Genomic DNA, 13,471 nt, shown 5'->3' on the forward strand with positions numbered 1-13,471 from the left:
CTGGTCCTGGACTCTCCCACTAATGGAAACATCCTCTCCACAGCCTTTCACTATTCTGTATGTTTCAATGAGGTTCCCCCTTATTCTTCTTAACTCCAGCAAGTACAGGCCCAGTGCCGACAAACGCTCATTATAGGTGAATCTACTAATTCCTGGGATCATTCTTGTAAACGATGCGATTGTACCTACTTCAACTACCTCCTCCGACAGCTCGTTCCTTACACCCACCACCCTTGTGTGTAAAAAAGTTACCCATCAGGTTCCTATTAAATCTTTCCCCCCTCATCTTAAGCCTATTCCTATGGTTCTTGATTCTCCAACTCTGGACAACGGCTCTGTGGTGTACCCGATCTAATCCTCTCATGATTTTGTGCACCTCTATAAGATCATCCCTCATCCTCTTGCGCTCCAAGCCTACTCAACCCCTCCCTATAGCTCAGGTCCTCCAGTCCTGGCAACATCCTCTTAAATCTTCTCTGCATCCTTTCCAGCTTCACAACATCTTTCCTATAACATGGTATAACTGAACGCAATAATCTAAATATGGTAGACAACAATGCTGGAGAAACTCAGCGGGTGAGGCAGCATCTATGGAGCGAAGGAAATAGGCAACGTTTCGGGCTGAAACCCTTCTTATAACTGTAACGTGTCCTATACTCAATACTCTGACTGATGAAGGCCAAAAAAAAAGATGTGACAAGAAAAAAAAATCAGAACAAATGTCTTATCCCGATAGGGTTAATGTACACAATGTTTTATCATAGAGTCAGCACAGGCAATTACTTAATCAAAAGAATTAGGTTTAGTGGACATAATTCTGAGCTGAGGTCTCACTGTAATGCCATGGGATTAACAATCAACAATTAGCAATCCATCTGACAATTTTGTAACAGATTTATCACCAGGAAACAACCTTTACAAAGGAATATATCACTGGAGTTTCATTAACCGGGCATCGATTTTTTTGTATTACATCATATTCTTTATCCAATGTCTGTATCCACAACAAACTATTGCTCTCTGATTCAGAAAAGGTCTCCAAATGCAAATAATGTGGGAACGGGGAATAAAACTAAAAACAGCAATGGTTGATGATTTCAAAAAGTGTCTTCTTCCGACTGCCTTAACTGCATGAAGATAGATATTGGACTTCAGATTTTGATCCCTATCAACCAGATTATGCCTGCTTTTGGGCAGCAGTTTACTTTAGTCCATAGCAATTCAGAGAGACACAGGGTGCAAAAACATGCCCTTCGGCCCGACTCGCCCATGCCGACAAGATCAAAGATGGTCCTATTTGTCAACTTTGGGCCCATATTCATCTGAACTTTTCCTATCCAAGTACCTGTGCATCAGTCTGAAGAAGGGGTTCGACCTGAAACGTTGCCTATTTCCTTCGCTCCACAGATGCTGCCTCATCCGCTGAGTTTCTCCAGCATTTTTGTCTACCTTCGATTTTCCCGCATCTGCAGTTCCTTCTTAAACACATGTCCAAGTGTCTTTTAAATGCGGTGATAGTATCTGCCTCCACTATCTCCTCTGGCAGCTCACTCCGGCCATAAGGCATAGGAGCAGAATTAGACCTTTCAGCCCTGCGAGTCTGATCTGCCAATTGATCATGGCTTAATTATTTTCTCCTCTCAACCCCATTTTCCTGCCTTCTCCCCGTAACCTTGGATGCCCTTATAATCAAGAACTATCAATCTCCACTTGTTAAATACCAAATGACTTGACCTCCACAGCCGTCTGTGGCATCATGAACCCAATGAGCCCAATGGTTCTCAGATCATAAGTTAGCAAATGCTACCATATACTTTATCCAGCTCCACATACTATCATTGTATCAATGGCTGTTCCTTTGAGCAAGGCACTAAATGAATTCACTATCTGGTCTCTTAGATGCTTTTGAAGAGCATGGAAGATATTCCATATGTCTGGGACAATATCTACTCTCAACTAACTTTGCCAAAATAATTCTTTATTTCCTGTCACTTAGCTCTCTGTGGGAGACTGCTGTGCACAAAATGGGCATTGTTTTTTTTTCCATTAAAGTCAATAACTTCACAACACTGCTTTATTAATTATAAAGCAATTTGGCTTGTTGCAAGCAAGAAAACAACATTTATTTAAATTAATCACTCCTATGTTTACAGGGTGTTTAACCTGAGCAAGTACGAGGTGGACACACTGATCTGTTTTGTAGTAAATGCCCACTATGTTCTGTGTGCTGAAGCACGAATTTCATTGTCCTATCAGGGACACATGACAATAAACTCACTTGAACTTGAATTGCATTTTGGGAGGTCGAATGCAAGGGGGAAGTATTCAATTGTTAACAAGACCCTCAACAGCCTTGATGCACAGAGGGATCTTGGGGTCCAAGTCCGTAGAAAGTGACAGAGTAACAAAGGACGCATTTGGTACATTTGCCTTCCGAGATCATGGCAAAAGCATCAGGGTTAGGAAGTCATGTTTAAGCTTTATAGGACATTGATTAGTCCTCATTTAACATAGAAACATAGAAACATAGAAATTAGGTGCAGGAGTAGGCCATTCGGCCCTTCGAGCCTGCACCGCCATTCAATATGATCATGGCTGATCATCCAACTCAGTATCCCGTACCTGCCTTCTCTCCATACCCCCTGATCCCCTTAGCCACATCTAACTCCCTCTTAAATATAGCCAATGAACTGGCCTCAACTACCCTCTGTGGCAGAGAGTTCCAGAGATTCACCACTCTCTGTGTGAAAAAAGTTCTTCTCATCTCGGTTTTAAAGGGTTTCCCCCTTATCCTTAAGCTGTGACCCCTTGTCCTGGACTGTGACCCCTTGTCCTGGTATTGTATGTGGTTCTGGTTGCTACTTTATAGCCAGGATGTGGAGATGGTGCAGAATACTAGAATACTATCAGAATTAGAGGGTTTTATCTATAACGAGAAGTTGGCATCTCTTGGATTGTTTTCACTGAAACATCAGAGGTTGATGGGAGACCTGACGGAAGTACCTGTATATAGAATTAGGAGAGGCATTGACAGTCAGAACCCTTTTCCCAGGGAGAAAATGTCACAGATTTGTGGGCTTTAAGGTGAGAGGGGCAAGGTTGAAAGGAGATATCCACATAAAGTTTATTTTTATACCAGGGGTGGTGGTGGAGTTGGATTCGATGGAGGCTTTCCGATAAGCAAACGGATAGTCATTTCAAGTTCAAGTGAGTTTATTGTCATGTGTCCCTGATAGGACAATGAAATTCGTGCTTTGCTTCAGCACACAGAACATAGTAGGCAATTACTACAAAAATATCAGTGTGTCCATATACCATAATATCAATATATACACACATAAATAAATAAACTGATCGTGAAAATAACAGATAATGGGTTATTAATAATCAGAGTTTTGTCCGAGCCAGGTTTAATAGCCTAATGGCTGTGTGACACAATGTGGGAACAGGTCCTTCAGCCCCAACTTGCCCACACTGGCCAACATGTCCCAGTGGCCTGTTTGGCCCATATCCCTCTAAACCTGTCCTATCCATGTACCTGTCTAACTGCTTCATAAACGTTGGGATAGTCCCAACCTCAATTACCTCCTCTGGCAGCTTGCTCCATACACTCACCACCCTTTGTGTGAAAAAATTACCCCTCAGAATCCTATTGAATTTTTTCCCCTCCACCTTAAATCTATATCCTCTGGTCCTCGATTCATCTATTCTGGGCAAGAGACTATGTGCATCTACCCGATCTGTTCCTCTCATGATTTTACACACCTCAATAAGATCACCCCTCGTCGTTCTGCCCTCCAAGGAATAGAGACCCAGCCTACACAACCTCTCCTTTTTGCTCAGACCCTCTAGCCCTGGCAACATCCTTGTAAATCTTCTCTGTCCCCTTTCCAGCTTGACAACATGTTTCCTATTACATGGTGCCTAGAACTGAACACTATACTCCAAATGCAGCCTCACCAACGTCTTATACAACTGCAACATGACCTTCCAACTTCTATACTCAATACTCTGCCTGATGAAGGCCAATGTGCCAAACACCTTTTTGACCACCCTATCCACCTGCCACTCCACCTTCAAGGAACCATGCACCTGTACTCCTAGATCCCTCTGCTCTACAACACTCCCCCGAGTCCTGCTATTCACTGTGTTGGTCCTGCCCATGTCAAGGCTTCCCAAAATGCAGCACCTCATATTCCTCTGTATTGAATTCTTCAGCCTACCTGGCCAATCGATCAAGTATATCAAGGATATGAAGGGAATAGTGGGATATGGATCTCGCGCTGGCAGAGGAGATCAGTTGAACTTGGCATTATGTTCGCCATTAAACAATTCTGGGGCAAAAGCCCTGTTTTGTTGTTATAATGTCTATATTCTATAGCAGATTGCAAAAGTGAGCCCTCACAGGTATTGTTAACCCAAAGGTCTGGAAACATGTTCAGGTACAAACCACAATTCCTTCTCCACAGATGTAGTGAATTCAACAAATGTTACTGTCTCATCCAACACCTTCAAACTGATCAATACCATTTGTCGAGATTTCCTATGCAGATACCCTGTTGCGCACAAAACAAAATTGACTTTAACTGTAGGAAGGAACTGCAGATGCTGGTTTACACCAAAGATAGACAAAAATGCTGGAGAAACTCAGCGGGTGCAGCAGCATCTATGGAATGAAGTATTTTCCTTCGCTCCATAGATGCTGCTTCGAAGCCTATTTCCTTCGCTCCATAGATGCTGCTGCACCCGCTGAGTTTCTCCAGCATTTTTGTCTACCTTCGATTTTCCAGCATCTGCAGTTCCTTAAACACATTGTGTGTCTATCAATCCCGACTATATTGCTTATGATGGCTTGGCAACGCTAAACATTTTCTAAATAATAGGAGAGGTTAATTACAGCAAGTTAGCCCTTAAGGTATGTGACAGAACTGCCAGTTGACGAGTCTGTGAGAGAGAATGACTTACACCGGGAAATAAGGAGAGAGAGAGAGAGATGGGCTAATGGGATTGCTGATACCAGCATGAATCACAAGTTCACAAATGCTGTCTTGTTGTGTATACTTTTACCAGCTCCACATACTACACAGTAAACACATATTAGATTACCTGTTTGCTGAGCAGGCGTGTCCTGTCTTCAAGTATAATCATGACACTTTCCACATTATGCAATGTCCTACTCTGACCAACCTCAGGACTTTCGAATTTGTTTTCAATGCACACTCAGCGAACAGCACCTCCAGTTTTGATCAACTCTTGCTCATACTTCCAGTAATTTGCGAAACCTCGTGCTTTCAGTAACAATATTTCTGAAGCTAGTGACTTAAGGGAGCAGGGGGGGAGGGGCGATAACCCACCTACTCACAGTGCAGGCACACAGGTTTGCAACTCTGCTGTACTTCTAAATCTATTTTCGGTGATCATTTTGAGAAGGTAGTGTCCATAAAAGGAATCTGTTAACTGCATGCTTGTACTCTTTGGGTTTAGAATCGTTATATTCTTCCCTCTCTTCCCCGATGCCTACTAATTTTAACTCATCGGTTTCCCGCTGTCAGTTTGCAGTGTTTCACGTCTCCAGAGTATTGCAATATTTCTAATGTTATACCATGTAAGTTGTAAGCAAAAGATATATTTGTACTTCAATATAGTCATTGCTACCAGCCAGCTTTTCCCAATTCTGCCCCCACTCTCTCCTTTTCACTCCCCCCTCCTCTCTTCGCTTTCACTCTCCTCTCCTCCTTCCTCCCTCCCTCCCCCCCCCCCCTCTCTCTCCCGCCTCCCAATCCCCTCCCCCCCGCTCCCTCCATCCTCTCTCCTTTTCACTCCCCCCTCTTCGCTTTCACTCTCCTCCTTCTCCCATCCTCTCTCCCCCCCTCTCTCTCCCGCCTCCCAATCCCCTCCCCCTCCCTCCCTCCATCCCCTCTCCCCCCTCTCCTTTTCACTCCCCCCTCTTCACTTTCACTCCCCTCCTTCCCCCATCCTCTCTCCCCCCCCTCCCTCCCTATCCCCTCCCCCTCTCTCCCTCCATCCTCTCTCCCTCCATCCTCTCCCCACCTCTTCACTTTCACTCTCCTCCTTCCCCCCCTCATCCTCTCTCCCTCCCCTCTCTCTCCCTTCACTATACCCCCGCTCCCTCCACTCACCGGCGGTCTCTACCCGCCTTCCCCACACTCATCTCTCCTCTCCCCCCCACTCACTCCCTCTCACTCTCATCCCCCTCCCCGTCCCCTCACTCTCCACTCCCCTCTCTCTCCCTCCCTTACCCTTCCCCCGCTCCCTCACTCAGCGCCCCCCCCCCCCCCTCCTCATTTTCCCGCGCTCTCCACCGGCCCCCCTCACTCCCCTTCACTCTGACTCACTCCCTCGCCCAGCTCCCGCCTTTCCTTCACCCCCCCCCCCCACTTACTCTCACTCCCTCCCCTCACTCCCTCCTCTCTCCCATCCCTCTCACTCTCTCACTCCCTCACTCTCTCCCTTTCACTCTCTCACTCCCTCCCTCGCCCAGCTCCCGCCTTTCCTTCTCCCCCTCACCCCCTCGTCCTCACTCCCTTCCTCCCCTTCACTCCCTCCCGCCTTTCCCCCCTCCCCCTCACTCCCCCCCTCTACTCTCCCCAACTCCCTCACCGGACACCCCCTCCCGCCTTCCCCCCACTCACCCTCACTCGGTGCCCGCCTTGCCCTCACTCCCTCCCCTTCACTACCCCACCTTCACTCCCTCACCCCCTCCCCCTCTCTTCCCGCCGTCACTCCCTCCCCTCCCCTTCACTCACCCACACTCCCCTCCCTTCACACTCTCTCCCACACTCCCCTCCCTCACATCTTCCACTCTCTCCCTCTCTCCCTCACCTCCCCTTCACTCACCCACACTCCCCCCCCACCATCCCACTCCCCCCTTCACTCTCCCCCCCTTCACTCACCCACACTCCCTCCCTTCACTCTCCCCCTTCACTCTCCCCCCCTTCACTCACCCACACTATGTTGCCCGCCTTGCCCCGGGCGAGCGGCGCCGCTCCGCCAGCAGGAAGCGGCCGGGCCCAGGGCGGGCCCTCGCCCTCCTCCTCCTCCTCCTCGCGCCCTCCTCCGCCGCCGCTCATTGTCGGCGACCCCGACCCCGACCCCGACCCCGACCCCGACCCCGACCCCGACCCCGACCCCGACCCCGACCCCGACCCCGACCCCGAGCCCAGACCCGGGGCCCCGGCTCCATCCTCCCTCCCCGCGCTCCCGCTCCCGCTCCCGCTCCCTAGCAACCGCCAGTGACGCGGCGGCGGCGCGCACGTGGTCGTGATGCGCGGGCATGAGGTGGGGGTCTTGTCTGTGTCAGTGTCAGTGTCTGTGTGTGTGTGTCCATATCTGTCTGTGTGTGTCTCTATGTCTGTCTATGTGTGTGTGTGTGTCAGGCTGTCTATGTGTGTGTGTATGTATGTCTCCATATCTGTCTATGTGTGTGTCTGTCTGTGTGTGTGTGTGTCTGTCTGTGTGTGTGTGTGTCTGTCTCCATATCTGTCTGTATGTGTGTCTATGTCTCCATATCTGTCTGTGTGTGTGTCTATGTCTCCATATCTGTCTGTCTGTGTGTCCATGCGTGTGTGTCTATGTCTCCATATCTGTCTATGTGTGTCAGTCTGTCTATGTGTCTCTATGTGTGTGCCTCCATATCTATGTGTGTGTCTATGTGTGTCGCCGTGTGTGTCTATATGTGTATCCATATCTGTCCACGTGTGTGACTGTGTGGCTGTCTGTCTGCATGTCTCTATATCTGTGTGTGTGTGTGTGTGTCTCCATGTCTGTCTCCGTGTTTGTCGATATGTGTCTATACGTGTATCTATATCTGTCCATGTGTGTGACTGTGTGTGTTGCTGTGTCTGTCTGTGCGTGTCTCCATGTCTGTGTCTCCATGTGGGGGTGTGTGTGTGTGTGTGTGTCTGCATGTCTGTCTAATATGTGTGTGTCTGTGTGTGTCCCTGTGTCTGTCCATGTGTGTGTGTCTCCATGTTTGTCTGTGTCTCCATGTCTGTCTTTGTGTGTGTCTCTGTCTATCTGTTGGCTCTGCCTGTCTATGTGTGTTCGTGTCTCTGTGTATGTCTCAATGTCTATCTCTTGTTTCTATGTCAGTCCATCGACACATCTCTAATAACTGGGTGTGTCTGCAGAAACATCTCTATTTACATGTGTCTGTTTATATCTATACAGCTCTATCAACTATGTGTCTACCTGAACATCTCTAACTACATGTTAATCGTGGCCGATTAGGAAAAGGGGAGATGCAACAAGACCTGGGTGTCATGGTACACCAGCCATTGAAAGTAGGCATGGAGGTGCAGCAGGCAGTGAAGAAAGCGAATGGTATGTTAGCATTCATAGCAAAAGGATTTGAGTATAGGAGATGGGAGATTCTACTGCAATTGTACAGGGTCTTGGTGAGACCACACCTGGAGTATTGCGTACAGTTTTGGTCTCCTAATCTGAGGAAAGACATTCTGGCCATAGAGGGAGTACAGAGAAGGTTCACCAGACTGATCCCTGGGATGTCAGGACTTTCATATGAAGAAAGACTGGATAGACTCGGCTTGTACTCGCTAGAATTTAGAAGATTGAGGGGGTATCTTATAGAAACGTACAAAATTCTTAAGGTGTTGGACAGGCTAGATGCAGGAAGATTGTTCCCGATGTTGGGGAAGTCCAGAACACAGGGTCACAGTTTAAGGATAAGTCTTTTAGGACCGAGAAGAGAATTTTTTTTTCACACAGAGAGTGGTAAATCTGTGGAATTCTCTGCCACAGAAAGTAGTTGAGGCCAGTCCATTAGCCATATTTAAGAGGGAGTTAGGTGTGGCTAAAGGGATCAGGGGGTATGGAGAGAAGGCAGGTACAGGATACTGAGTTGGATGATCAGCCATGATCATATTGAATGGCGGTGCAGGCTAGAAGGGCCGAATGGCCTACTCCTGCACCTATTTTCTATGTTTCTATGAATACGATTGACATAAACAAAAAAGTATGTTATGACAAATGAAATAATTGGTGCCCATATAGTAGATAGTATATTTTTGTATAGTCGTATCTGACAAATAACAAAAGTTGTTTACTGCACTGTATAACTGTCGGCTAATTCTGTGGTGAAGTCAGTTAACTGCAAACATCTCCCCATGATATCATGCAATAAAGTCTCAAGATTCAAGAGAGTTTATTGTCATGTATCCCTGATCGGACAATGAAATTCTCGCTTTGCTTCAGCACAACAGAACATAATAGGCATGAATACAAATCTGGACAAAACACGGGTATAAGTCTCGAAAGCAAACCTGCGAAATCTCCGCTTTTCATTTTCCTTTCATTCCATCTAAATTAATTTCTTCCACATTCTTGTTCTACCTGTCTGTTTATGATTCAGATTCGATCTTGTGCAGTGTACGGTACAGAGACAACAAAATGCAGTTAGCATCTCACCCAGAAGAGCGAAGGGGGGGGGAGGGGGGGTGACTGGCAAATCACCAAGGTGCAGAGTTAAGTTGTGTAACAGCCGCAGGGAAGAAGCTGTTCCTGAACCTGCTGGTCCGGCAACGGAGAGACCTGTAGCGCCTCCCGGATGTCCATACAGAAACATAGAAAATAGGTGCAGGAGTAGGCCCGAGTTAGAGGCCCAGCACCTTATTCCCGCTCACACACACACCCGTCAACTCCCCTTTTAACTCTTCATTGCCAATAATCTACATTGCGAAGTTAAGATGCTGGGTCATAGAAACATAGAAAATAGGTGCAGGAGTAGGCCATTCAGCCCTTCGAGCCTGCACCGCCATTCAATATGATCATGGTTGATCATCCAACACAGTATCCTGTACCTGCCTTCTCTCCATACCCCCTGATCCCTTTAGCCACAAGGGCTACATCTAACTCCCTCTTAAATATAGCCAATGAACTGTGGCCTCAACTACCTTCTGTGGCAGAGAGTTCCAGAGATTCACCACTCTCTGTGTTAAAAATCTTTTTTCTCATCTCGGTCTCATCTCATTTCTCATCCCAAAAAATATTTCCCCCTTATCCTTAAACTGTGACCCCTTGTTCTGGACTTCCCCAACATCGGGAACAATCTTCCTGCATCTAGCCTGTCCATGTGTAAATCTATACATCTACCTATCTATATGTGTCTATTTAAACATCTTCATCAACTATCTATCTATGTGTCTGTCTACCTAAATATCTCCACTTACCCACCAGTCTGCCTATGTATATGCGTCTGTATATGTCCCTCTATGTAGACATATCTGTGTATGTGTCTGCATATGTCTGTCCCAATTCCTCCGTCTACACCGCATCTGCTCCCAGGATGAGGTGTTCCACACCAGGGCATCGGAAATGTCCTCATTCTTCAGGCAACGGGGGTCCCCCTCCCCTACTATAGATGAGGCTCTCACCAGGGTTTCTTCAATACCCCGTAACACTGCTCTCTCTCCCCATCCCCCCACTCGAAACAAGGGCAGAGTCCCCCTAGTCCTCACCTTCCACCCCACCAGCCGTCACATACAACAAATAATCCTCCGTCACTTTCGCCACCTCCATCCTGATCCCACCACTCGCCACATCTTCCCATCTCCCCCCCATCTGCTTTCAGCAAAGACCACTCCCTCCGTAACTCCCTGGTCAATTCTTCCCTCACCCGCCCGCACCACCCCCTCCCCGTGCACTTTCCCTTGCAACCGCAGGAGATGCTGCAATTGTCACTTTACCTCCTCCCTCGACTCCATTCAAGGACCCAAGCAGTCGTTCCAGGTGCGACAGAGGTTCACCTGCATCTCCTCCAACCTCATCTATTGCATTCGCTGCTCTAGATGTCATCTGATCTACATCGGTGAGACCAAGCGTAGGCTTGGCGATCGTTTCGCCGAACACCTCCGCTCGGTCCGCATTAACCAACCCGACCTCCCTATAGCTCAGCACTTCAACTCCCCCTCCCATTCCGAATCCAACCTTTCTGTCCTGGGCCTCCTCCATGGCCAGAGTGAGCACCACCGGAAATTGGAGGAGCAGCACCTCATATTCCGCTTGGGCAGTCTGCACCCTAGTGGTATGAACGTTGACTTCTCCAATTTCCGGTAGCCCTTACTGTCTCCTCCCTTTCTCAACTCTCCCTCAGCCCTCTGGCTCCTCCTCTTCCTTTCTTCTTCCTGCCCCCTCCCTCCCCCCTCCCACCCTTCATTCAGCCCTTCGAGCCTGCACCGCCATTCAATATGATCATGGCTGATCATCCAACTCAGTATCCTGTACCTGCCTTCTCTCCATACCCCCTGATCCCTTTAGCCACAAGGGCTACATCTAACTCCCTCTTAAATATAGCCAATGAACTGGCCTCAACTACCTTCTGTGGCAGAGAATTCCAGAGATTCGCCACTCTCTGTGTGAAAAATGTTTTTCTCACCTCGGTCCAAAAAGATTTCCCCCTTATCCTTAGACTGTGACCCCTTGTTCTGGACTTCCCCAAAATCAGGAACAATCATCCTGCATCTAGCCTGTCCAACCCCTTAAGAATTTTGTAAGCTTCTATAAGATCCCCCCTCAATCTTCTAAATTCTAGCGAGTACAAGCCGAGTTTATCCAGTCTTTCTTCATATGGAAGTCCTGACATCCCAGGAATCAGTCTGGTGAACCTTCTCTGTACTCCCTCTATGGCAAGAATGTCCTTCCTCAGGTTAGGAGACCAAAACTGTACGAAATACTCCAGGTGTGGTCACACCCTGTACAACTGCAGTAGAACCTCCCTGCTCCTGTACTCAAATCCTTTTGCTATGATGTGGCCAGAGTTGGGAGAATACCTATGGAAAGACCATCGACACCTTCGTGGTGGGCACAGTGGCACCGCTGATAGAGCTGCTGCTTCACAGCACCAGTGACACGGACTCAATCCTAACCTCGTTTGTCGTCAGTGTGGAATTTGTACGTTCTCCCTGTGAGCCTATGGGTTTCCTCCAGGGCCCCCAGATTCCTTCCACCCCCCCCCGTATGATTAGAAACATATAGCATGGAAACAGGCCATTCGTCCCACCGGGCCTGCACAGACCAGCGATCACCCCGTACACTATAACGCGATCCTACATTCCACTAGGGACCATTTACAATTTTACCGAAGCCGATCAACCTACAAACCTGCGCGTCTTTGGAGTGGGAGGAAACCCGGGATCCCAGAGAACATCCACGCGGTCACAGGGAGAACGTGCAAACTCCACACAGATAGCACCCATAGTCAGGATTGAACCCGGGTCTCTGGCGGTCAGGCAGCATCTCCACCGCTGAGCCGCTGTGGGTTAATCGGCCTCCCTAACTTGCCCCGAATGTATGGAGAATCCATGAGATCACATAGAACTAGTATACTCTGGTGATGGGCTGAAGGGCCTGATGCCATGCTCTATCTCTGAGACTAATAAAACAAAAAAAACTTGTGGAACAGGATATAAGTTCATAAACCATAGGAGCAGAATTAGGCCATTCGTTTTTGTGGCCCATCAAGTCTACACTTGCCATAGAGGGAGTACAGAGAAGGTTGTGCTCGTGTCTATGGATTAATATTTCGGGCAACTGGATAATTTAATACTAATTTACAAATAACTAATAAATTCATTGACCAGATTACCTTTCTTCCTTCCAAGCTTTTCAACAGGTCCTTCGGATATAATCATCGAGTCGAATCAGTGAAGGGTTCCAAAATTATTTGTTCAGCAAATCTCAGAGTTCCAAATCCAAACAATAACTGTTATCATATCACCAGGATCCAGAACTCTGAGCGAAGTATTCGATGTTTGTTTTAACTCCGCGATCATTTTCCACTCACGACACCAATTTGTGATGTTGAACCCTTCGAAACCTGTCCCTTTTTTTCTGGGGGTGGGTGGGGGGTTGGGGGGGGGGGTGGGGAGGGGTTCATATAGAAAATGCCACAGAGTCTTTCACTGCACCTCAGTACAGGTGGCAATCATGAACCAAGATCTAAATTGGAATGCAACAATAGAATGGGGTTTGTTGACATCACAAGCAAAGGCAAGGGGGGCAGTGTTAGCTGTGAAGAGGCTGCAAGGTGACTTGGATAGGCTGGGTGAGTGGGCAAATGCATGGCAGATGCAGTATAATGTGGATAAATGTGAGGTTATCCACTCTGGTGGGAAAAACAGGAAAGTAGACTATTATCTGAATGGTGGCCGATTAGGAAAGGGGGAGATGCGACGAGACCTGGGTGTCATGGTACACCAGTCATTAAAAAGGGTGTCATGGTACACCAGTCATTGAAAGTAGGCATGCAGGTGGAGCAGGCAGTGAAGAAGGCGAATGGTATGTTAGCATTCATAGCAAAAGGATTTGAGCATAGGAGCAGGGAGGTTCTACTGTAGTTGTACAGGGTCTTGGTGAGACCACACCTGGAGTATTACGTACAGTTTTGGTCTCCTAATCTGAGGAAAGGCATTCTTGCCATAGAGGGAGTACAGAG

The 13,471-nt window shown here is 47.7% G+C and overlaps 1 protein-coding gene across 2 annotated transcripts in view; it reads right to left on the reverse strand.

The window, feature by feature from the left end:
• The window catches only part of ttll4 (tubulin tyrosine ligase-like family, member 4), a 97,154-nt gene extending 90,096 nt beyond the window's left edge, over positions 1–7,058 (reverse strand). The window contains exon 1 of one of the 2 annotated variants that reach the window (XM_055638804.1): positions 6,966–7,058. The gene's annotated coding sequence lies outside the window, so the exon portion shown is untranslated. Of the gene's footprint in view, positions 1–5,106; positions 5,530–6,965 lie in introns of those variants that run through there. The other variant, XM_055638803.1, reaches the window with a different exon arrangement.
• Between the last annotated feature and the right edge of the window lie 6,413 nt (positions 7,059–13,471).

The sequence above is a fragment of the Leucoraja erinacea genome, chromosome 7 (assembly GCF_028641065.1).
Source record: "Leucoraja erinacea ecotype New England chromosome 7, Leri_hhj_1, whole genome shotgun sequence".
In the NCBI taxonomy this organism is placed as follows: Eukaryota; Metazoa; Chordata; class Chondrichthyes; order Rajiformes; family Rajidae; genus Leucoraja; species Leucoraja erinaceus.